The 22465-nt window shown below is 43.9% G+C and overlaps 2 non-coding genes across 2 annotated transcripts; one reads left to right on the forward strand and one right to left on the reverse strand.

The window, feature by feature from the left end:
- Positions 1 to 1407: 1407 nt before the first annotated feature.
- TRNAY-GUA lies at positions 1408 to 1494 on the reverse strand. The gene is given in 2 exon segments: positions 1408 to 1443; positions 1458 to 1494. It is a non-coding gene; the product is annotated as a tRNA-Tyr (tRNA).
- Positions 1495 to 21359: 19865 nt separating this feature from the next.
- TRNAY-GUA lies at positions 21360 to 21446 on the forward strand. The gene is given in 2 exon segments: positions 21360 to 21396; positions 21411 to 21446. It is a non-coding gene; the product is annotated as a tRNA-Tyr (tRNA).
- Positions 21447 to 22465: the final 1019 nt, after the last annotated feature.

The raw sequence follows: 22465 nt of genomic DNA on the forward strand, positions 1-22465 counted from the left end.
TGTTTATGTTCGTTCAATATACATAAGATTAATTAAACAAACAAGCTTGAACAACTCGTTAAGCTAAACAAACAAGCTTGAACACATATGTGTTCAGCTTGTTAACGTTCGTGAACAATGTTCGTGAACAACGTTCGTGAACAATGTTCGTGAACAACGTTTGTGAACAATGTTCACGAACCATATTTATTAATAAAACTCTTTTCAATATGCTAAATAAACAATAAAATAAAATAAATAAATAAATTTAAATTATCAATTTTAATAACCAATCAAACAATTAAAAGTTTCAAACAATCAAACAAGCTTGAATTGAGAGTTTGATAACATCTAAATGAACCAAGCTCAAGTCAAGCTCGAACCAAGATCAAGCCAAGCTTGAATTGAGAGCTTGATAACATCTAAACGAACCAAACTCAAGTCAAACTTCAAACAAACTCAAGCTCATAAAAAATAAATCAAGTCAAGTTTGAACACTAATTTTAAAAGCTTGATTCATTGGAAGCTCGGCTCGGCTCGACTCGGTTATCTTATCAAATAAGTTTGAACACCCCAAAGTTCGGCTCGACTCGACTCGTTTACAGTCCTAACTTTCGTACTCGAATCATCATTTGCTCGTTCTTTCTACAGAGTTAGTCATTGTTGTGGAAATACAATACAGAACTTAAAGAACAAAGATAAGAGAGACACCAAGTTTATTTAGTTCATAATCTCAAGATTAGTAGTACTGAAAGCGTCCGTCCACTAATTTTTTTCCAAAAGTGGAGAAACAGGTAAGTACAATCACAAATATAACATGAAGCACATGCATTTAATTAATAAAAAGTAAGTCTTTTGCCGAGTCTCGTATAGAAGCTTCTCCAATCGTAAAATTTTGCAACGGGATTTCAAACAGAGAGACAAGAAGTAGTAATAGTAGAATTGATAACATGAAACGTCATGCTGAGGGCTCATTCGATCTACCAATAAGTCATATTGGTATACTGATCCTTGATAAATGTATTCCCACAATCAAGTTTATCTGGCTTTGTGATCTTATTGTTAACAAGTTTATGTCAATCAATCGATATTTTGGAATCGAATTGAACATCACATCATCTATTTGGATCAGGACCCCATCATCTATATCCTATTAGTGATCCTCTAATCAACTTAAAAATATACTTAGATCAACCATTCATTCATTAATTCGCGAGACCGATTATGCCAAGAAAAAAGGGCATCCTAATTGTCCCGAGTATATCCACTTCTACTCGTTGAGGCCTGAAGTATACGTGGATAACAATAAATCAATTTGTTGAGGTTAAAAATTGTGACCTTTAAATATGCAAATTCGATTTCTTGAACTGATTGCAGGAATGTTATATATCAAATAAGCGAACAAAAAATGATTTTAAATGCAAAAATTCCGACCTGCCGGATTCGAACCAGCGACCTAAGGATAATCTGCAAACAAACTACAGTCCTCCGCTCTACCAACTGAACTAAGGTCGGTTTGGAAATACTGTCTATTTTAATTATTTTAATTAAATGAATTCATAAATTTAAATCATCAAGTTCGTAGCAAAAATATAATTATGCTGACACCTGTGTTCCTCGTGATTGTCTCTAAATTATGTATTGGGTTGTAATGATGGTAAATAAAGTCACTTATTGAAATATATAGAAATAATCATAAAATTATAAGGGAAAAACATATATCAAATGATCCGGTGATAATCCAGGAGGACCCATCTCCAAGGAAATTCAACGCTTATGTGGTGGTCAAAGTCAAGAGGTGGTCAGCTAAGGGACTAGCCGAGCCGAAGTCCCTACAAGCCGGTCGGCCGGAAGAGTTCGGTGATCGACCGGAAGAGCTCGGTGAAGGTGGGCCAAGCCTACAACCCGATCGACCGGAAGAGCTCAGTGAAGGTGGGCCAAGCCTACAACCCGATCGGTTGGAAGAATTCAAGAAGGGTTGGTTGAGCCTACAACGCACTGAGACCAAAGGCACTCACATCGCTCGACCCAGATACACTCATAGGAGGTTAGAGAATTGATTGGCCAAGTCGATCAAGGGAAGCTCAATCAGACTAACGGGCGACAAATCAGACGGGGGATACGTGCCAATATCCTTTTGGGAGTCGATGCCGCTAGCTGACGACGCTGATAGACAGAAAATCGTACGGGAGAAGATTCCGCCACCTTGACAGGGATGTGTTCGCCCTGTTATAGTAAGACATCAGGGATCCTTTCTCGATGTTAGCTTTTGGGGAAAGTTTAGGAATGCGCGTCTGCCCGGGAAGTGTGCAGTTAGCCCGCCGAAGCTCTATATAAGGAGGGAGGTGGCCATCCGCGGAGGTACGCGCATACGTCTTTTGGCACCATCATTCACTTCTTTATTTCCTCTATTTTCTCCTCCTGCTGTTGTGTGACTTGAGTGTCGGAGGGTCATCGCCGGGAACCCCTTCCCGGCTTGGCACTAATGACTTGTGATTGCAGGAGCGGAGCACCTTCACCGCAGACGAAGACCCACATCAGCGTTATTTTCCGGTGACCATCTACTCAGCTTCAGGGCAGGATTAAATTGGCGCCTCATGCCTCCCCTTTAAGTCTAGTCGAAGGAGGCTGTAAGTCCGACTGACTGAACAAAATGTTGCGAAGATGTGATTTCCTGCGGGTGTTTCGGTCAACTATGCCGGTCGGCCCACCTTCACCGAACTCTTTCGTTTTTCTTTCTTTTTTTTTGAAGGGGTGCTTCTGGCGAGCAGGTTGGCCGACATGCATGATTGTCTAACCACGAGCTTTCTATCCTTGCTCGGTTGGCTCCTGGAGTTGTTGCCAGGCCGCTCTTCGCAAAATCTCTTGGAACCCGCACCAACCCTAGGCATTGATGTGAAGCACGTTTCCTTAATTACTCTGACAACCGCCTTATCGATGCACGCCACGCGTCGCCACCTACCGGCGCACGTTTGAAGTGACAGGCTGGGATTTGACATTTGGGTTATTTGAATTTTAACGGCAGATCTGCCTCTAGGTGTTCGCGCTGTCGATCGGACGATTAGGCGAGGTCTCCTGATGTTTATAAGCTCGTCACCACCGCCTTCCTTCTTCCGTGCTTTCGTTTCCGGCGACTTCATCCGTGTTCTTTAGCGATTTCCCCCGTGTTCTCCGGCGAATCCTTCGTGCTCTCCGGCGAATCCTTCGTGCTCTCCGACGCATCCTTCGTGTTCTCCAGCAAATCCCTCTACTTCCCTTGCTGTTCCCGTTTCGGGTGAGTCTATTGCCTTCTTCTGTAGCTCCTTACTGCTCTATCTTCTCCGATTTTCTGGCGAGCCCCTTCTCTTGCCACTGCCCCCCTTTTCTTTTTGTACTTCTTCCCGACTCCTCTTGTTTCCTTTCTTCTGCCATGGCTGGTGCATCGCAACCATCGTCTTCTGCCTCGGGCACTTGGTACGATACTATGGAGTCCAGGTTCGACGAGGATGATGCCAGAACCCTAGCCAATACCTTTGAACACCCTCCCCGCTATGAGATCCATGTCCCGCTAGCCACCGATCGACCTTCCGCTCCGCCAACCGGCTGCGTCTGCTTCTTCCACGACCAATTTGTTGTCGGTCTACGACTTCCTCTTCATCCCTTCATCCTTGATGTTTGTAAATGCTTCGGTCTATCCCTTTCTCAGCTAGTCCCGAATTCCTTTCGCCTTTTGTGCGAGGTAATTATCTTATTCCTCTTACATCGCATCCCCTTGACCCCTTCGGTTTTCCACTTTTTTTATTACCCCAAGCTGTCCGACCAGCCGAGCACCTTCCTCTTGCAAGCTCGACCGAGCTTGGTCTTTTTTGACAGGATGTCTTCCTCCAATAAGCATTGGAGAGAATACTTCTTTTTTGTCCACTTCCCCGACCGGCCCTCCTTCCAAACCACTTGGCAACTTTCGCTGGGGCCTCAACCTTCGCTGCCTCACTACAAGAACACTCTTGCCTACTTACTTGCTGCCTCCATGCTAGCTGGCCAGAAGTTCAACATTCACAAGTTGCTGGAGGAAGGAGTCTTGGCACTTTTTTGCCTTAGTCCGATCAACCCAGACAAGCCGATCAACCTAGGTACACCATTAATTTACCTCTTTTCTCTTTATCTAACTGATTTCTTTCTTTATTTTGCAGCCGACATCATGATGCGAGCGTGCTTGGTCGGGCAATCGAAGCTTACCACTGTCGATGTTGACAAGGTAGTGGTTGAAGTCTTGGCCGAACGAGGGTTTCAGCCGGAAGATCTTGTTGGAACCTTAACGTTCGCTAGAGGGGGATGAATAGCGTCTCACCCAAATCGTCGCTTCCTACGCTTGTTAGTGCACAGCGAAAACAAAAATACTAACAAACAAAAGCAAACCTAACCCTAGAAAACAATAAACAAGAAGCAAACCCAATGACACGTTGTTTAACGTGGTTCGGAGATGAAGCTCCTACTCCACGGCTGTCCGTAAGGTGGACGATCCCGATCCGTCGGTGGATGACTCCCCGAAAAACCTCCGGCTAGCTCGTGTAGTTCCTTGTGGGTGGAGAAACCTCGCCACAAACTCTCACCAAGGACTCTTGAGAAGCTAAGGCACTGGTAGACTACTAATAGGGGTTAACCACCTCTATTTCGTCAACATTAACCAAGCTTCCAATGCTTGGTTATATAGGCCACAAGTTAGAAAACCCCGCCTACCAGTCGACTGCTAAAACATGCAGTCGACTGCCCTTCGTGGAAATTCGACCGTTGCAGCCCAACGGCTCGATACCAACTCTCTGTTCGCTCCCAGTCGACTGCCCCAGTCGACTGCACCAGTCGACTGATGAAACCACGAGTCGACTGCTACAGTACTGCTATAGTAATGCTACAGTAGGCTACAGTGCGCTACAGTACTGCTGCAGTAAACCCTAATTCTAAGATTTTACCCCGAGTACATTCACTCAGCACTCGTTCTCGCTCGACCAACCTAGACTTAGCCTTCTAGCCTCCTTCATCAGCCTTGCGTCCCTCGGATGCCCCTCATCCTTCACGTCTTGCCTTCTAGAGCTTCCATCGGCCTTGTCATTATTGTCGGGTCTTCCTTTGCCAAGAGGTCGCGCCTCCGGAACTTCATCCATTGCCAAGTCACACTTGGACTTACGTTGCCAAGACTACATGCTTGAACTTACTGATGGATCGAAAGCGCTAGAGGGGGGTGAATAGCGCTCGTGGCTATTTTAACGATTTTAAAACACAGAGTAGAAACGCAGCGGAAAGTAAAAGCAAACACAACAGACGCAGATGTTTTACTTCGTTCAGAGCCTATGGTGACTCCTACTCGAAGGCCCGCGGTCCTTGACCGCTTTCGGTGGGCAACAACTATAATATCGGAAAGATTACAATTTGAATTACAATTAATGCAATAAGTAAACTAATACCGACAACACAAAATCGAAGAGTCTGAGCTTCGGGTCGTCAACGTCGAGTTGAAGCACGTCAAGGTCATCTCGTTGGCAGCACTTCACAGAAAAAAGCTTAGAATCTGTTGTTGTTGTTAGCTGCTCCCTCGACCCTCTTTTTATATGACATTCCGGGCGCCTGGATCCCTTCCGGGCGCCTGGAGTGTGGCGTGGCCAACCAACCAGGATGCTCCACGTGGTGAAGTCGCGGCAGGGATAAAACTTGGTCCTGGGCGCCCGGACCTGTTCCGGGCGCCTGGACCTCCGGGCTCCCGAACCACCTTTTTCCAGCAGGTTCCTCTCCTGCAAAACAAGGTTAGTCCGAGAAAATACCCTGCAAGACAGTGTTAGAACTTGATAAATCATAGTAAAGAAGAATTGACAGTCTTCGGACTGTCCGAGTCTGACTTCGGATTTCCAACCGTAAACCCTAGGTCGACCCGACGCCTACTGTTCCCTCTACGGGGAACGCGTCCTCACCTACTCCCCTCAGGAGAGATTACCTTATGCTAGTCCGGTCCTCCAGACCGACTGGACTTTCCGCCTAGGGTTACCACCCCCTAGGACCTAAGGTTGCCGCCCCTTAGGGTTTTCCCTCACCTAGGGTTACCACCCCCTAGGACCTAAGGTTGCCGCCCCTTAGGATTTTCCCTCACCTAGGGTTACCGCCCCCTAGGACCTAAGGTTGCCGCCCCTTAGGGTTTTCCCTCACCTAGGGTTACCGCCCCCTAGGACCTAAGGTTACCACCCCTTAGGATTTTCCCTTTGCCTAACCGCAGCTAGGACTTTCCTGAAACACTTATTCAACATGTTAGATCACCACAAACCTTAACTTTGAATCTTTTGTCATTATCAAAACTCAGGTTCGATCGTCGGATGCTTCCCGCACCAACAATCTCCCCCTTTTTGATTATGGCAACCGAAATTCAAAGTTAAGTAATAATATGCAGTAAGGTTTAAGTACAAGGAAAGAAAGAAAAAAAAATGTCATTACAAACTCCCCCTTAATATAACCTCCCCTTTGGATTTTTGTTCTCTTTGAATTTCTCTACTCTCCCCCTTTGCCATATATAAAAAATAAGCTAGTTTTGAAAAGACTTAACTTTTCAAGACAAAGCTTAGCAGAATTTGTTTAAAAATCTTAACTTAGGCAAGAGGCAAAAAAAAAAAAAAGTAAAAGGCAACATCTTAGAATTGGTTTTAATAGCAACATTTTTGAAAGAAAATTTGGCTAAGGAAAATAGTTTAGAGGATATGTTTCTTTGTGATATATTCAGCTCTTTTTAACTTAGTGAGTTTTCTATTAAAAAAAAATTTAAAATAGAAGAGACTTGAAAGTCGTAAATTTGAAAAAGTTTTTTGAAAAGCTGTTTAAGATAAATGAATTGCAAAGATACTTAAGGTAAAGGAGAAGCGTTAACCTTAGTGTTTAATAGTTTACAAATTTTGTTTTAGTAAGGTATCAGAGCCCTAAGATCCAAGCATGAGTTAAGATTTGTTTTGATCAGGTATCAGATCCCTTAAGTACAAGCATGCTTAATCTTAATATTTCCATTTCCTTTAGTTTGAGAGATACTTTTAGCTAAGATAAGGTTATTTAACAAGTAACTAAGCAAATGTTTGTGATATCACAACACTTTAATTTCTTAGTTTTTAAAGAGGGACTTTAGCAAAAAAAATTTGATCAAGACTCAGTTTAGCTAAGAAAAATACTTTTATCAAAGACTTAGCTAAACTTATGAAGATAATAGTTTTGTTAAGTATTTAACCTTAAAAAGACTTAGTTTTAAAAAGACTTATGAAGATAATTGTTTTGATGAAATTTTGAGAATGCTTTAGAAAATACTTAGCATTTTCAGCAAAACTTAGCATGTGAAAACAATTGCTTTGAGAGACACTTAGCTAATTTTTTTTTTTTAACCTAAAAAAAATACTTAGCTAAATTTGAAAATACTTAGCTATATATTCAGCTTAAAAATGTTTGCCTTGAGAAAACTTCTTGCCAAATAGCTAAGTTTAGAGTATAGTCTAACTAAGCTTAGTTAAAGAAGACTTGATTAAGTACTTAGCTTAAAGAGGTTTTACATAAAGGCTTAGCTTTGAAAACATTCTAGAAGAGTTATAATTTAAAAGCCAGGTCATAAATAATTTCAATTTTAAAGTTAAGTTAAGAATAACCTTAATTTTTGAAGATAAGTAAAAATTAGTTTTTAATTTTGAGGTCAAGTTAAAATTTTATTTTAACGAAAAACTAATTTTAAAACCAATTTAAAATCACTTCCCCTTAATAAATGCCTTAATAAATTCTTTGAGTTCAGGAGTCCAAGCATGAGAGGTTAAAAAACAATTTTCCTATCTTTCCATCTCACTCATTCTAGATAAACAAGCGTGTTTAGCATATGAGTGAACGTGAGATGGAGTTAACATTTGCAATCATAATTTTATAATATGATTTGAGAATTAAAGATTTTTAAACCCTTTTAAATTAATTGAATAACATTCTGAAATTAATTAAATAATATTTTGAAATAAAAAAAAAATTAATGATTTTGAAATGCATTTTCAAAAGATTTTTTAAATGAATTTTCAAAATATTTTTCAAATAATTTTAAATAATTTTTAAAAGAGTTTTTTTTTAAATAATTTTTAAAGGATTTTTAAAATTTGGTTTTAAAAGATTTTTAAATGATTTAAAAAGATTTTTCAAGAAATTTTGAAATTAAAACCGAAGACCCGCCGGAGACACGTCACAGCCACCCTCCATCTTCCTACCGAAGATCTTTCAGCGCCGGGTGGCTCGGCCGATCAGACTGAACACCGAATCATCATTCGAGGCCATTTGGCCGAGATATGGGAAGATGCGCGCGCCCGGGCGACGGCCGCGCCTCCGGGTGTATTAGCGAACAGCTACACTAGGCAGATCACCGGAGTGAGTTTTGTTAGAGTGTATACTGAAAGCCTAAGCTTTGTAAACATTCATTATGTATAAAGAATCACATTTGGTCAAATTGTTTATATTTGTTTGTAGTTGTTCATTTAATTTATATTGTAGATAACATAGTATGTGGTGTCACATGCAGAAGATGATGTTATCAGTACCTTATAAATTATAAACAATAGTTCACGACCAAAATGGAAAGGAACAAACCATTAGAAGGTCGTAGTGTAATTAGGTATTAGTTTATCTTGACTATATAATTACACTAGTACACTCAGAGTGTATTGAGTAGGACCATTTGATGTCGTTTCTTTTATACTGACTTTATAAAGGAACAAAGACCTCGGTTATTATGGAAGTGTGTACTCTTAATCCTAATATAATAACAAGCATATATATTTGATATTTATTTCTTTAATTTATCAATGGGTGAGATTTAGTTCGATGAATCAATAAGCCCGATAAGTTGGGAAATGATATCACTTATAGTGTGTGTTGTTGATTATAGAAGGAAACTGTGTCCTAGAGATACTAGGTTGATAATGTCCTCAAGAGGAGCTCATAAGGATTGTCATGTTAAACCCTGCAGGTGGACCTAGTCCGACATGACAATAAGGTTGAGTGGTACTACTCTTGGATTTAGATATTAATTAAATGAGTTATCAGTAACTCACTTAATTAGTGGACATTCGATATCTTAAACACAGGGAGACTAACACACTCATAATAAGAAGGAGCCCAAAAATGTAATTTGGGATTGGTGCGGTAGTTCAATAATAGTTCTCTAGTGGAATGAATTATTATTGATAAAATTAAGTTGTGTGTTCGGGGCGAACATGGGATGCTTAATTTTATCGGGAGACCAAAACCAATTCCTCCTCTCGATCCCTATTGTAGCCTCTTATTTATAGAGTACTATACCCACCTATACCCACCTTCTATACCCACCCAAAGGGGGCCGACCAAGCTAGCTTGGGAACCAAGCTAGGGCCGGCCTAGGTATAAATTGGGGTGGCCGGCCCTAGCTTGAACCCAAGCTAGTGGGGGCCGGCCAAATTAAATTAAAAAGGAATTTTATTTTAATTTTTATTATGTGGAAGAAATAATTTATTAAAGAGAATTAAAATTAAAATATCTCTCTTATAAAAGATCTACAAAAGATTAAAGAATCCTTATTTGTAGATTGGTGAGATATTTTATTTTCTCTTTAAAAATTATTCACATGTTGTAAAATTAAAATTATAGAAATTTCCTTTTATCAACCATGAAGAGATTTTTGAAGAGAAATTTTATTTTTTAAAATTTCCGGAAACAAATTAGGAAGTTTTAATTTGTTGATTAAAACTTGTCTAAATTGTTTCCCCTTTGATGTGGCCGGCCAATATAGATTAAATTGGGAAATTTTATTTTATTTTTATCAATTAAATCATGTCAAGGAAATTAAAGAAATTTTATTGTAATTAAATTTCCTAATTTGCCTAGGCCAAGGAATATAAAAGAAGGGGTGAGGGTGCCTTCATGAGATACAACCTCTATTATTCTCCCTCTCCTATTCTTTGGTGTGGCCGGCCAACATCTTCTCCCTTTCTTCCTCTTTGTGGTGGCCGAAATTCTCTATTGCTTGGAGCTCTTGTGGAGGCCGGATACTACTTGGAGAAGAAGAAGAAGAAGGAGAGAAAGCTTGCATCTCTTGGAGCTTGGTTGGTGTTTTTCTTCTTCCTTGGTGAAGCTTTATTTTTTTGTGGCCGAACCTAGCTAGGAAGGTGGTTGGTGGTTTCTCATCTCGGAAGATCGTTGTTCACACAACGTCCGAGGTTAGAAGAGGAATACGGTAGAAGATCAAGAGGTTTTTCTACAAGGTATAACTAGTAATTTTTCTTTCCGCATCATACTAGTTATTTATGGAAATAATACCAAATACAAGAGGCTTACTATTCTAGTATTTCGAATATGGTTTTCGATGATGTGTTCTTTTGTTTTATTTTTCCTTGTGATTTGATTGTTCTTTTCGGTTAACCTAAAGTTATTTTAGGAAATTAAATATTAGCTTTCTATAAAAGGTTTTGTCTAGTCGGTGGTGGTTGCTCCCATATCCAAGAAGGTCATGTGCCTCGCCACGTCAGTACTGGGAACCAATTATGGAAATTAATATTTAATGGAATTAATAACTTAAGGAGACTTGGGTCGAACGTGTTAAGTTCCGCAGGAGATCCAAGTCAAAACCTAAAAGAACAAATAGATTAAGTTTTGGATCAAACGTGTTAAGTTCCGCAAGCGATCCAAAATTTAATTTAAAAGAACACATGGTAGCTAGGAAAAGGTTCAGACCTTTGTACAAAATTTTTGTACAGTGGAACCTATAGGTTTTCCGAGTAGCAACCAACAAGTTTTTCTTTTAACTTCCGTACCGATTAATTTATCCTTGTTTCTGATCCCCTTCCAATTATGACTTTCGCAGTTTTGGGTGGACGACCTGGCTATGAGCCAGAGGCTCGCCTTTGTGGAGGATGAACTGAAACTGCTGAAGGAAATCCTCGGTCAGTCGGGTACCACTCATGATCTAAACGACACTCAGGTGGCTCAGCTGCAGGCCGACTTGGCCAAGAGTGAAGAGCTGCTGACCGTCGAATGGGGTTAAGAGCGCCGAGCAGGTCGGGTATATTGACCGACTCAAGAAAGAGATCTCCACCTTCGAGGGCAAAATCACTCTGGCCACCAACCGCAAGCAAAGGGTTGTTGAGGATCTGGAGAAGAAAAATGTGGAAGTCCGGGCTCTAGAGCAGAAGTTAAAGCAGACAGAAGACAAGTTGAAAAATGTCGAAGGTCTGCTGGTGTCCGAGCGGCAAGCCCGCGAGTCCGAAGAAGCCACTTTAAGAAGCCAGCTATCCGACAAGGACGCCGATCTTGCGGTGGTTAAGGCAGATCTGGAGAGCACCCGGCCGGCCTTGGAGGCCCATAAAGAAAGCGAGCCTAGCCGATTCGAAGAGATGAAGGTGGCTTACATCCGGTTCGACACCTTCGTGGATAAGTTCGTTGCCCGAGTTCTCTGACTCTTTAGCTGCGTTGTGGACAACATTTTTGATCAGCCTAAAAAAAGGGGCACCTGTCTGCCGATCTGCCCGGCTCTACGATTGATCGCGACCAGTTCAATGACTCTATCCCCGACGATGCCCTGGCTTATTTGGATTGAACCCTTGGAAGTGTTTCTTTTTGCTCGGTTCGCTAAGTGATCTTTTGAGTTGTACTTGTCTGCCACCGTGTGTACCCGGTTGGCATAAATTTTTAAGGCGTATTTTGATCATGTCTTATATTTGACGATTTTCTTCGATATTTCGATGGTCTTTGAATATGATTGGGTGATCGACTTGCCTTTACTTGTCGATCAATCATACGAGGGCATGCTTTACGTTGCTCGACTGTCGATGACGCGAGGGTTTAAGGTCGTCGCTCGACCGTCGATGACGCGAGGGTTTAAGGTCGTCGCTCGACCGTCGATGACGCGCTCGATAAGAAATGCACTGGGGGGAATTGAATTGTCTTGTTTTCTTCCTGCGTTCAACAAGAATACATACATGCCCGGGTACATGAATTCATCTGCGCACCTCTCATCCGGCTCTGTAAGGTTGGAGGTGGTTGGCGCTCCATGGTCGATCCAGCCTTCTTCCTTCCGCATCTTCTAAATAGTAGGCGCCTGATTGTAGCCTCTCCACGACTTTGTATGGGTCTGCCCATGGGGCCTCCAACTTTCTGACGTCACCGACCGGCTTAACCTTTTTCCAAACTAGATCGCCCACTTGAAAAGATCTGGGGATTACTCACCGATTATAGTTTTGCCGCATTCTTTGTCGGTATGCTGCAAGCCGAGCAGCCGCCTTGCTGTGAGTTTCGTCGATCATATCGAATTCTATCCATCTCCTCTCGTCATTTCCCTCGCCATAATGCACCACCCGATCAGACTCGACGCTAATTTCTACGGGGACAATAGCTTCCCCTCCATACATCAGATGGAAAGGGGTAAAGTCGGTTCCTTCTTTGGGGGTTGTTCGGAGCGCCCATAATACGCTCGACAGCTCATCCACCCAACTACCTCCCAGATGGTCGAGCCGCACGTAGTATTCGGAGGACTTCCCTGTTGGTGACCTCAGCCTGTCCATTACTCTGGGGGTAGGCCACGGAGGTAAAAGCTTGTTGTATGCCGTAACCATCACACCATTCCTTTAGCTCCTGTCCTGTGAACTGTCTTCCGTTGTCCCAGACGAGCCGGCGAGGAATGCCGAATCGGCATATGATATTCTGCCATATGAACTTCTTGACCATACTTTATGTTATCCTTGCTAGCAGCTAAGCTTCCACCCACTTTAAGAAATAATCCACCGCTACGAGTAGGAATTTTCTTTGGCCGGTTGCCATAGGAAAAGTGTCGACTATGTCCATCCCCATTGGTTAGACAGGCACGCGACTGTGGACGTTTTTATTTCGGCGGTCGCCCTGTGTGTCAAATTGTGATACTTTTGACCAGACAAACAGGTGACCACCCTGCGGCTCGCATCCTCTTGGAGCGTCGGCCAGAAATATCCTGCCAGAATAATCTTCCTTGCTAGTGATCGTCCGCCCGGATGCCCCCCCGCAAGAACCATGATGCACTTCTTGAAGGATGTATTTAGCATCTTCGGCACCCATGCACTTGAGCAGGGGACGCGAGAACGTCTTTTTATATAACTGCTCGCCCACTAATGTGAATTGAGCGGCTCGCTTTCGTAGAGTTTGATCGGCCTCTCGGCTCCCCAGGTGACCCCCCGGCTGGAGGAACTCAATGATGGGCGTCCTCCAATCTTTCGGAAGTGGTATTCCTCCCGATCGGTCAACATGAGCCACTAGGGAGACCTGTTCGATTGGGCCACTGCCGACGACCGGAATCACTGCACTGGCTAGCTTGGCCAGCTCGTCTGCTACTTGGTTTTCTGACCGGGGAATCTTCTGGATAACAACCTCCTGGAAATTCCCCTTGAGCTTTTCGAAGGCCTCCGCGTATAGCCTGAGCTACGCGCTATTGATCTCGAACATTCCGTTTAGCTGCTGGGCCACCAACTGTGAGTCTGAATGTAGGAGTACCTTGGTGGCACCGACATGCCGAGCAGCTTGCAGACCGGCTATGAGCGCTTCATACTCAGCTTCGTTGTTGGTGGCTCGGTAGTCCAGCCGAATGGATAACTGCATCCGATCTTCTCTTGGAGATATGAGTAAGATGCCAATTCCGCTTCCCTGACGAGCTGATGATCCATCCACGTATACCCTCCATGGGGACTTTGCACTTCTGTGACGAAATCTGCCAGTGTTTGTGCTTTTATGGCCGACCGGGGTTGACACTGGATATCAAACTCACTAAGCTCAGTAGTTCACTTGATTAGCCGACCTGATGCCTCGGGGTTAAGCAATACTCGACCCAAGGCGTTGTTGGTCATTACGATTATGGAGTGGGCCAGGAAATAAGGTCGGAGTCTTCGGGCGGCAAGAACTAATGCATAAGCGAGCTTTTCGAGACCGGTGTAATGCAACTCGACATCTTTTAATATGTGGCTCAAAAAGTACAATGGTTGCTGTATTCCTTCCTCTTGCCTGACTAATGTCGATCCCACCGCATACTAGGTGGATGATAAATAAATCCAGAGAGGCTCTCCTACGATTGGTTTGGCCAAAATGGGCACGGAACTGAGATAATGCTTGAGTTCTTCAAAGGCCTGGTCACACCCTTCGTCCCAGTGGAACTTGGTTGCTCGCCGCAGAATTTTGAAGAACGGCAGGCTCCGGTCGGATGATTTGGAGATAAATCTTGACAAAGCAGTGATCCTTCCGGTCAACCTTTGCACCTCTTTTAAATTGCGAGGCGGGGGCATGTCTTGGAGTGCTTTTACTTTACCCGGGTTCGCTTCCATCCCTCGCTCGGTGACGATGTAGCCCAAGAAACACCCACCCCTAGTGTCGAACAGACACTTGGTCGGGTTGAGTTTGATCCCGTAATGTCTCAAAGTCTGGAAAGTTTCTTCTACATCTGCACATAGGTCGACAGATTGGAGGGGCTTAATGAGGATGTCGTCGACGTATACCTCAAGATTCCGCCCGATTTGCTTCCTAAACACTTTATTCATCATCCGCTGGTAAGTGGCGCCGGCGTTCTTTAATCCGAAGGGCATGACCCTATACAGAACGTCCCGTCGGCTGTAACGAAGGTGACTTTTTCCTGGTCCTCGCGCGCGAGAGGTACCTGATGATAGCCCTGGTAGGCGTCGAGCATGCAGATCACCTCGTACCCGACTGTCGAGTCCACCATCTGGTCGATTCACAGTAAGGGGTAGGAGTCCTTGGGGCATGTCCTGTTCAAATATCTGAAGTCAATACACACTCGCCATTTATTACCTGGCTTGGAGACCAGCACAACATTGGCGAGCCAAGAGGGAAACTGAATCTCCCTGATGTGTCCGGCTTCTAGCAGCTTGTCAACTTCGGCCCAGATGATCAGATCTTGCTCGGCGTTGAAGTCGTGCTTCCTTTGTTTGACGGGTCGAGCGTCTGACCGGACATGCAGTTCATGTTGCGCCACGCTTGGGTCGACTCCAGGCAACTCGTGGGTTGACCAGGTGAATACGTTATGGTTCCTTCGAAGGCAGGCGACCAACTCCTCCTTCTGCTGGTCTGGCAGGTCGGATGTTATGAAAGTAGTGGCCTCCGGCCAGCTTGGGTGTATCTGCACTTCCTCCTTGTTGTCGTACGTCAACGGGGGAGGCTTCTCTCGGATGTCATTTACCTCCAACCGGGGGTATTTCCTGGCTACTTTTATAAAATATGATACCCAAATAATAATTAAATAATAAAGTTATTTGACAAATAATTTTATTGGAATTTTTAGAAAATTTTAGAAATTTTCTGGGAATTAATTGGAGCTCGTATAATGAATTTAAGGGGATAAATTTATAGGCTGGGTAAACGGCCGTTTAGATATCCCAATTAAGTTAGGAGTTGATTAATTAAATTAACCTAAAGTTGGTTAATTAAAGCTTAGGTATAAAATATCTAACCTAGGTTTTCTTTTTCCCATTCACGCCGATCCTTCTCTTCCCCGAGCCCCTCGCGCGATGTCATCCTTCCCCTCCGCCGGACCTTCTCCCCAAATCCACCGCCAGCTCTTCTCCTCCTCCTTGAGCCTCACCCACAGACGCCGCCGACCACCTCTACTCGACGCCGACCCCAGCTGTGCCCTAGCGCCGATCGCCACTACACCGCCGCTGCCCTTGTGCCCTAGCGTCGACCGACTTCTCCCTGTCCTAGAGACGACAGCCGGATCTCTTCCACCTCTGACCGCAACAAGAGTTATCCAGTAAGTAGTTTTCCCCTATTAGGTATAGAAGTGTGTTTTCCGTGGTAGCTCAGCATGGGTTAGAGGTTGTTCTTGATTTCCGTATGGGTTGCTCAACTTACTGCCCTGTTTAGAGAAGTTTAATCGGGTTTTCTTTGTGGATTGCATGGTTTCATTGTGATGTTGATTGGTTGAACGTGAGGTGTTCTGTTCATAATGGATGTGATTCGACTGTTTCCTTTTGGATGTTCTTGAGCGATTGTGGGTTTCCTCTCGGTTTCATCACGGAATTAGGACATTTCATGGGATCCGGTTTGGCTTGGTTTTCGGTTGACTCCAAGAAGATTGGTTCTGCTCTATTATTTGCTTATGCTTCGTTTGGAAGGATTTGGAATTGATTTATTGGATGGAGAGGATTTCCGATTTTGATCTATGTTGCTCTAATCTTCAATTTGGTTGTGGATTGTCGGTTTTGGTATTGCTCTGTTTTCTCGGATTGGATTGGGTTTTAGACAATAAGTTTAGTATACTAGCTTAAGTTGTTGATGGTTAGCCTTTGTTTGTTCACTGTTGAGAGTTTTGGATCGGATTCTTAGATGTGGATAGAATGAGGTTTGATCGAAATGTTGCTCTATTCGTCATTAGGAATCAAGTTTTCTGAACGGAATCTCTTGACAGTACTGTTCTTTTCTGCTTATTGAATTTCAGAATTTTGGTCCAAGTTCTTAGTAGATACGGCTAGTTTGGATGATATCTTTCTTCTTCCTCCTGCTTTTTGAAGGTTTGAACAGAGCGATGGGGTTTTAAGCTTTGACAAAGATGCTTTACTCTGTTGTCGTTATGGAATGGCTGAATTGAATTGATTAGTTGTGATTCCTCTTACTAGAAGTCTAGTTTCTCCATGATGATTTAGATTCAGATGGATGGATTCAGTATTGGTTTTCTAGGACACTGCTACGAGCCAAGTGTTCCGAAGTGGAGACAGCTTAGCACGATCGACAAGTAAATGCGGGTACTTCTTGCTTTGTTTCCTTTTAGTACTTTAACCTTAGTGCATGAATTATTTTGGATAAGGACTGTTTTTACCTTGACTCCACTCTTATTTTCCTGCGCTTGATACTTCCATGCAATCTTTGAGAAATTCATTTCCATATCTATACAGTCTCTTTTGTTGTCCATGATCGGTAGCAGATACTAGATACCATGTTTGTATGCTTTGACTGTTGCTTATTTATGTACGATATTGAGCATGCTGGTTTCATGTAGCATACCCGTTTCTGCTTATATATATATGATGACTGTTGTATTGTTCGCATCATGTCATTGCATGCATGCCGCATGCTCAGCCACTCAAGAGAGTGGTAGCTGGAGTTGATGCCGCTTGTACTGTCGTGCCGCACTCGGCCACTCGTGTGAGTGGTAGCTGGAGTACGAGCAGCAGGGACCCCCTTCGCTGTGTAGCTAGTTAGCTACTCAGCACCTGTCCATCCGGTCACTCGCGGGAGTGACGGCCTTTGGGTGGTACAGTTGTCATTGATTCGGCCTCTCGACCATACAGGGGTCATGGTGCAGAGAGGTGGGCGGGGTGACCATCCGTGCATACGCTGTTATTATGCCTGCTTTGGCTGCTGCTGTTTACTTATGTTATTATTGCTTACTTCTGCTGATGTGGTATATTTATGTTGTCGTTGCTTCTTGCTGTTGTTCACTTATGTTGATATGCTGTCTTATGTTGAGATATGCTCGCGTTGTAGGTGGTTAAACCTAGGTTTATTTATTGGAAATGTTTATATGTCTTACACAATAACTCTGTAGTTACGAGCAGTATTGTAGCAGATTAGTACCATTCTTGACCTTCTATATCTAGCCTAGGATATGGTTCCAGGTATGAGCATTGATTATGGTTTCATTTTGTATATGCTACTTCTCTTATGAGACTGTATTCCTTTTGGGCATTCTCTATTTGTTGACTATGTTTATGCACTATCTTTTCTATACCCGCTGAGTTCCAATACTCACCACCTCGCAAATTTGTTTCCTTTCGCCAGGTAACAGATAGATGAGTCAGGGATGCTTGGAGAGTCTCGGCTGCCGGTCCCTCGTCACACTCGAGGATCGTTTTATTTTTGGTTTTTGTCATTGTTTGGGTGGTATATTAATTTTGCATATTTTGCTTTTGAACAAGTCACTGTGGATTTTTGGAGTTTAGTTTGGTGGTTGCAAGTATTTTGTTAGCGCCATTGTTGGTCTTACGTTCGTATTATTTTGTATTTTCCGCTGCATTTATTGTGTTCCAGCCGTGTGGGCTGTTATCATTTTGTGTTGTATTATGTTTTATGTTTATTCATTTATGTCCAGCCGGGCAGGCTGAGTATATTAAACTGTGTGTTCTGTTGTTTGTATTTTGTATATATATATTCCAGCCGTATGTGGCTGATGTATATTTTGTATGTAGTAATGCTTCAGATTGTCACCCGTACAGGGGAGATGCTGCCGAAATTTATTCGGACAGGGACTCCTTTGGGGCGTGACAACTTTAGCTTCCGCCTTGACCATTTCAATGTAACAATACCTAGCCGCCCCTTGGTCTCCTCGGACCTCGCCCGTCAGGTTCCCCACAGGGAATTTGATCTTTTGGTGATAGGTGGATACTACTGCCTGGAATTCGTTGAGGGCTGGCCGACCCAGTATTACGTTGTATGCCGAGGGCGCATCATCCACGATGAAATTCATGGTGCGCGTCCTAACCAAAGGCTCTTCTCCAAGTGAGATGGCTAGCCTGGCCTGCCCGATCGACAAGACTTCATTGGCCGTGAAGTCATATAGCGGAGTCACCATGGGTCGGAGTTCGGCCCGATCAATTTGTAATAAATCAAATGCTTGTTTAAAAATGATATTTACCGAGCTTCCCGTGTCGACAAAAGTCCGGCGAACGGTGTAGTTGGCGATCACCGCCTTGATGATTAGCGCGTCATCATGAGGAACCTCCACTCCCTCCAAGTCATTTGGGCAGAAACTGATCTCTGGCCCTTCTGCCTTCTCCTTGCTGCATCCCACTGCGTGAATGGATAACTGCCGAGCATGGCTCTTTCTGGCTTGGTTGGAGTCCCCTCCAGTCGGGACGCCTGAGATCATTCCAATCTCTCCGCGGGAAGCGTTTCTTCTGTTTTCTTCTTCTTGTGTAGGATGTCTGTTCCGCTCGGCGGAAACTCGAGCGGGGCTTCGGTCTCGCGGATGATGCTCCTGCCGTTCGCGCGTCCTCTGACCGCTGGCTCTCTGATCGGTCCTGCGCTCGGGATGCCGATTCAGAGTAGGGGACCGATGTCGATATTCCTTGGGCTTGGGCTGGTGAACCATGGGGTCACCACGACATTCCCAGGTGTTGTGTGTTCCCGACTGGTGGAACTTACAGAACATTAGTGTCCATTTTTTGCCCTTCTTCTACTGATTAATCTCCGAGTGCACCACATTCGTCCCTTGCTCGAGGTACTGTGGCGCCCCTGCGGCTCAGGGCCCTCTTGGGGGCTGATGGCAGCTCGATACTCTTCGTTCGGACGGTGTGTGGGGCTCGGTGGGCACTTCTTTTCTGCGGGCCGCCTGTGTTTCCTCTACATTGATATACTCCGTGACCTTTTTTTGCAGATGAGCGAAATCCCGTAGTGGTCTGCGGATGAGTGACCTAAAAAACTCGCCTTCCACCAGTTCCTGGGTGAAAGCATTCACCAGTACGTCCGAGGAGACTGCGGGTATGTCCATCGCAACTTGGTTGAAGCGCTGGATATAGGCCCTGAGCGTTTCTCGCTGGCCTTGCTTCAGGGACAACAAGTTGACACTTGTCTTCTGGTGTCGACAGCTGCTCGTAAAATGGTGCAAGAAAGTCGCTCGGAAATCTTTGAAGCTACGGATGGACCCGCTCGGCAGCCGGGTGAACCATCGCTGTGTCGGTCCCAATAAGGTTGTCAAGAAGACCCTGCACTTAACCCCATCGGTGTATTGGTGCAGTGTAGCCACATTGTCGAATTTGGCCAAGTGATCGTCTGGATCGGTGCTCCCATTATATTCTCCGATTGCCAACGGAGTGTAGTGTCGGGGTAGGGGATCCTCCATGATTCCTCTTGAAAATTGATCGTTGATCCTTGCAGGTGAATCCTCCTCCCGCGGCGCCTTTCCCTTCCTAGCATCCCTTTCGGGCGCCTCATCTAACGAGGAGCCCCTATCTCGGCGGACTCGGCCTCCTTCCTCCGAGGGTGTCCGGAACAACGCTCAATGAAAGGGGATCGACACGTTGGGCGCTAGTTCGAACGTGTCTGACTTTTTGAGAATTTCTTGGTCGGCCACGAGCTCCGCTTCATGGCCTGGATCTCCGGGCTGGCCAGATCCTGAGATGGCTGGCTCTTGCGCTGGGCGTTCGGCCAAGACTCGTTGTTGTTGCTCCATCGCCCTTGCCACTCCGGCTTGAATAAGCTTTTCCAATTCTTCTGTCATCAGCGTTACGAGCGTAGGTCGTCCGGCTTTTTCCATCTTCTGGGTTCAGGTTGTAATTTTCACAGACGGCGCCAATTTGATCCTGCCCTGAAGCTGAGTAGATGGCCACAGGGAAATAACGCTGATGTGGGTCTTCGTCTGCGGTGAAGGTGCTCCGCTCCTGCAATCACAAGTCGCTAGTGCCAAGCCGGGAAGAGGTTCCCGGCAACGGCCCTCCGACGCTCAAGTCACACAACAGCAGGAGGAGAAAATAGAGGAAATAAAGAAGTGAATGATGGTGCCAAAAGATGTATGCGCGTACCTCCGCGGATGGCCACCTCCCTCCTTATATAGAGCTTCGGCGGGCTAACTGCACACTTCCCGGGCAGACGCGCATTCCTAAACTTTCCCCAAAAGCTAACATCGAGAAAGGATCCCTGATGTCTTACTATAACAGGGCGAACACATCCCTATCAAGGCGGCGGAATCTTCTCCCGTACGATTTTCTGTCTATCAGCGTCGTCAGCTAGCGGCATCGACTCCCAAAAGGATGTTGGCACGTATCCCCCATCTGATTTGTCGCCCGTTAGTTTGATTGAGCTTCCCTTGATCGACTTGGCCAATCAATTCTCTAACCTCCTATGAGTGTATCTGGGCCGAGCGATGTGAGTGCCTTTGGTCTCAGTGCGTTGTAGGCTCAACCAACCCTTCTTGAATTCTTCCAACCGATCGGGTTGTAGGCTTGGCCCACCTTCACTGAGCTCTTCCGGTCGATCGGGTTGTAGGCTTGGCCCACCTTCACCGAGCTCTTCCGGTCGATCACCGAACTCTTCTGGCCGACCGGCTTGTAGGGACTTCGGCTCGGCTAGTCCCTTAGCTGACCACCTCTTGACTTTGACCACCACATAAGCGTTGAATTTCCTTGGAGATGGGTCCTCCTGGATTATCATCGGATCATTTGATATATGTTTTTCCCTTATAAATTTATGATTATTTCTATATATTTCAATAAGTGACTTTATTTACCATCATTACAACCCAATACATAATTTAGAGACAATCACGAGGAACACAGGTGTCAGCATAATTATATTTTTGCTACGAACTTGATGATTTAAATTTATGAATTCATTTAATTAAAATAATTAAAATAGACAGTATTTTCAAACCGACCTTAGCTCAGTTGGTAGAGCGGAGGACTGTAGTTTGTTTGCAGATTATCCTTAGGTCGCTGGTTCGAATCCGGCAGGTCGGAATTTTTGCATTTAAAATCATTTTTTGTTCGCTTATTTGATATTTAACATTCCTGCAATCAGTTCAAGAAATCGAATTCGCATATTTAAGGTCACAATTTTTAACCTCAACAAATTGATTTATTGTTATCCACGTATACTTCAGGCCTCAACGAGTAGAAGTGGATATACTCGGGACAATTAGGATGCCCTTTTTTTTTGGCATAATCGGTCTCGCGAATTAATGAATGAATGGTTGATCTAAATATATTTTTAAGTTGATTAGAGGATCACTAATAGGATATAGATGATGGGGTCCTGATCCAAATAGATGATGTGACGTTCAATTCGATTCCAAAATATCGATTGATTGACATAAACTTGTTAACAATAAGATCACAAAGCCAGATAAACTTGATTGTGGGAATACATTTATCAAGGATCAGTATACCAATATGACTTATTGGTAGATCGAATGAGCCCTCAGCATGACGTTTCATATTATCAATTCTACTATTACTACTTCTTGTCACTCTGTTTGAAATCCCGTTGCAAAATTTTACGATTGGAGAAGTTTCTTAAACTCGGCAAAAGACTTACTTTTTATAAAGATATCTTAATACCATATCATTATAAAGATATTTTAATTTTTTTTGGTCCTAACAATTAGTTTTAGAGCCCAATGACTAACAATTGGGGTAAAATGAGAGCTCTCATGTTTGGACCAAGACGATCAAATATCAGGCAGAGAAGTCCTAGTTATGATTAGGTAAGGAAAACCTATCAAGTCAGTTGAAATGAGGGGTAAGGAAATCCTAATAGGTCGGTTGGACTGAGAGACAAGAAAATCATAGTGGATTAAGGATCGAATGACATTAAGTGGATAAGCTTGAGGGGGCGGTCCTTCATTTGAGGGGAGATTGTTGAGTTACAATAATTACAAACAAAGCCCCATATTGAAAATATGTTAAAATAATTATGGACTTATAAGGAAAAGATATCTCTATTGGTATGAGATCTTTTAGGTTCAGATTAAATTATG

This window comes from Zingiber officinale, chromosome 2B (genome assembly GCF_018446385.1).
Source record: "Zingiber officinale cultivar Zhangliang chromosome 2B, Zo_v1.1, whole genome shotgun sequence".
Classification (NCBI taxonomy): domain Eukaryota; kingdom Viridiplantae; phylum Streptophyta; class Magnoliopsida; order Zingiberales; family Zingiberaceae; genus Zingiber; species Zingiber officinale.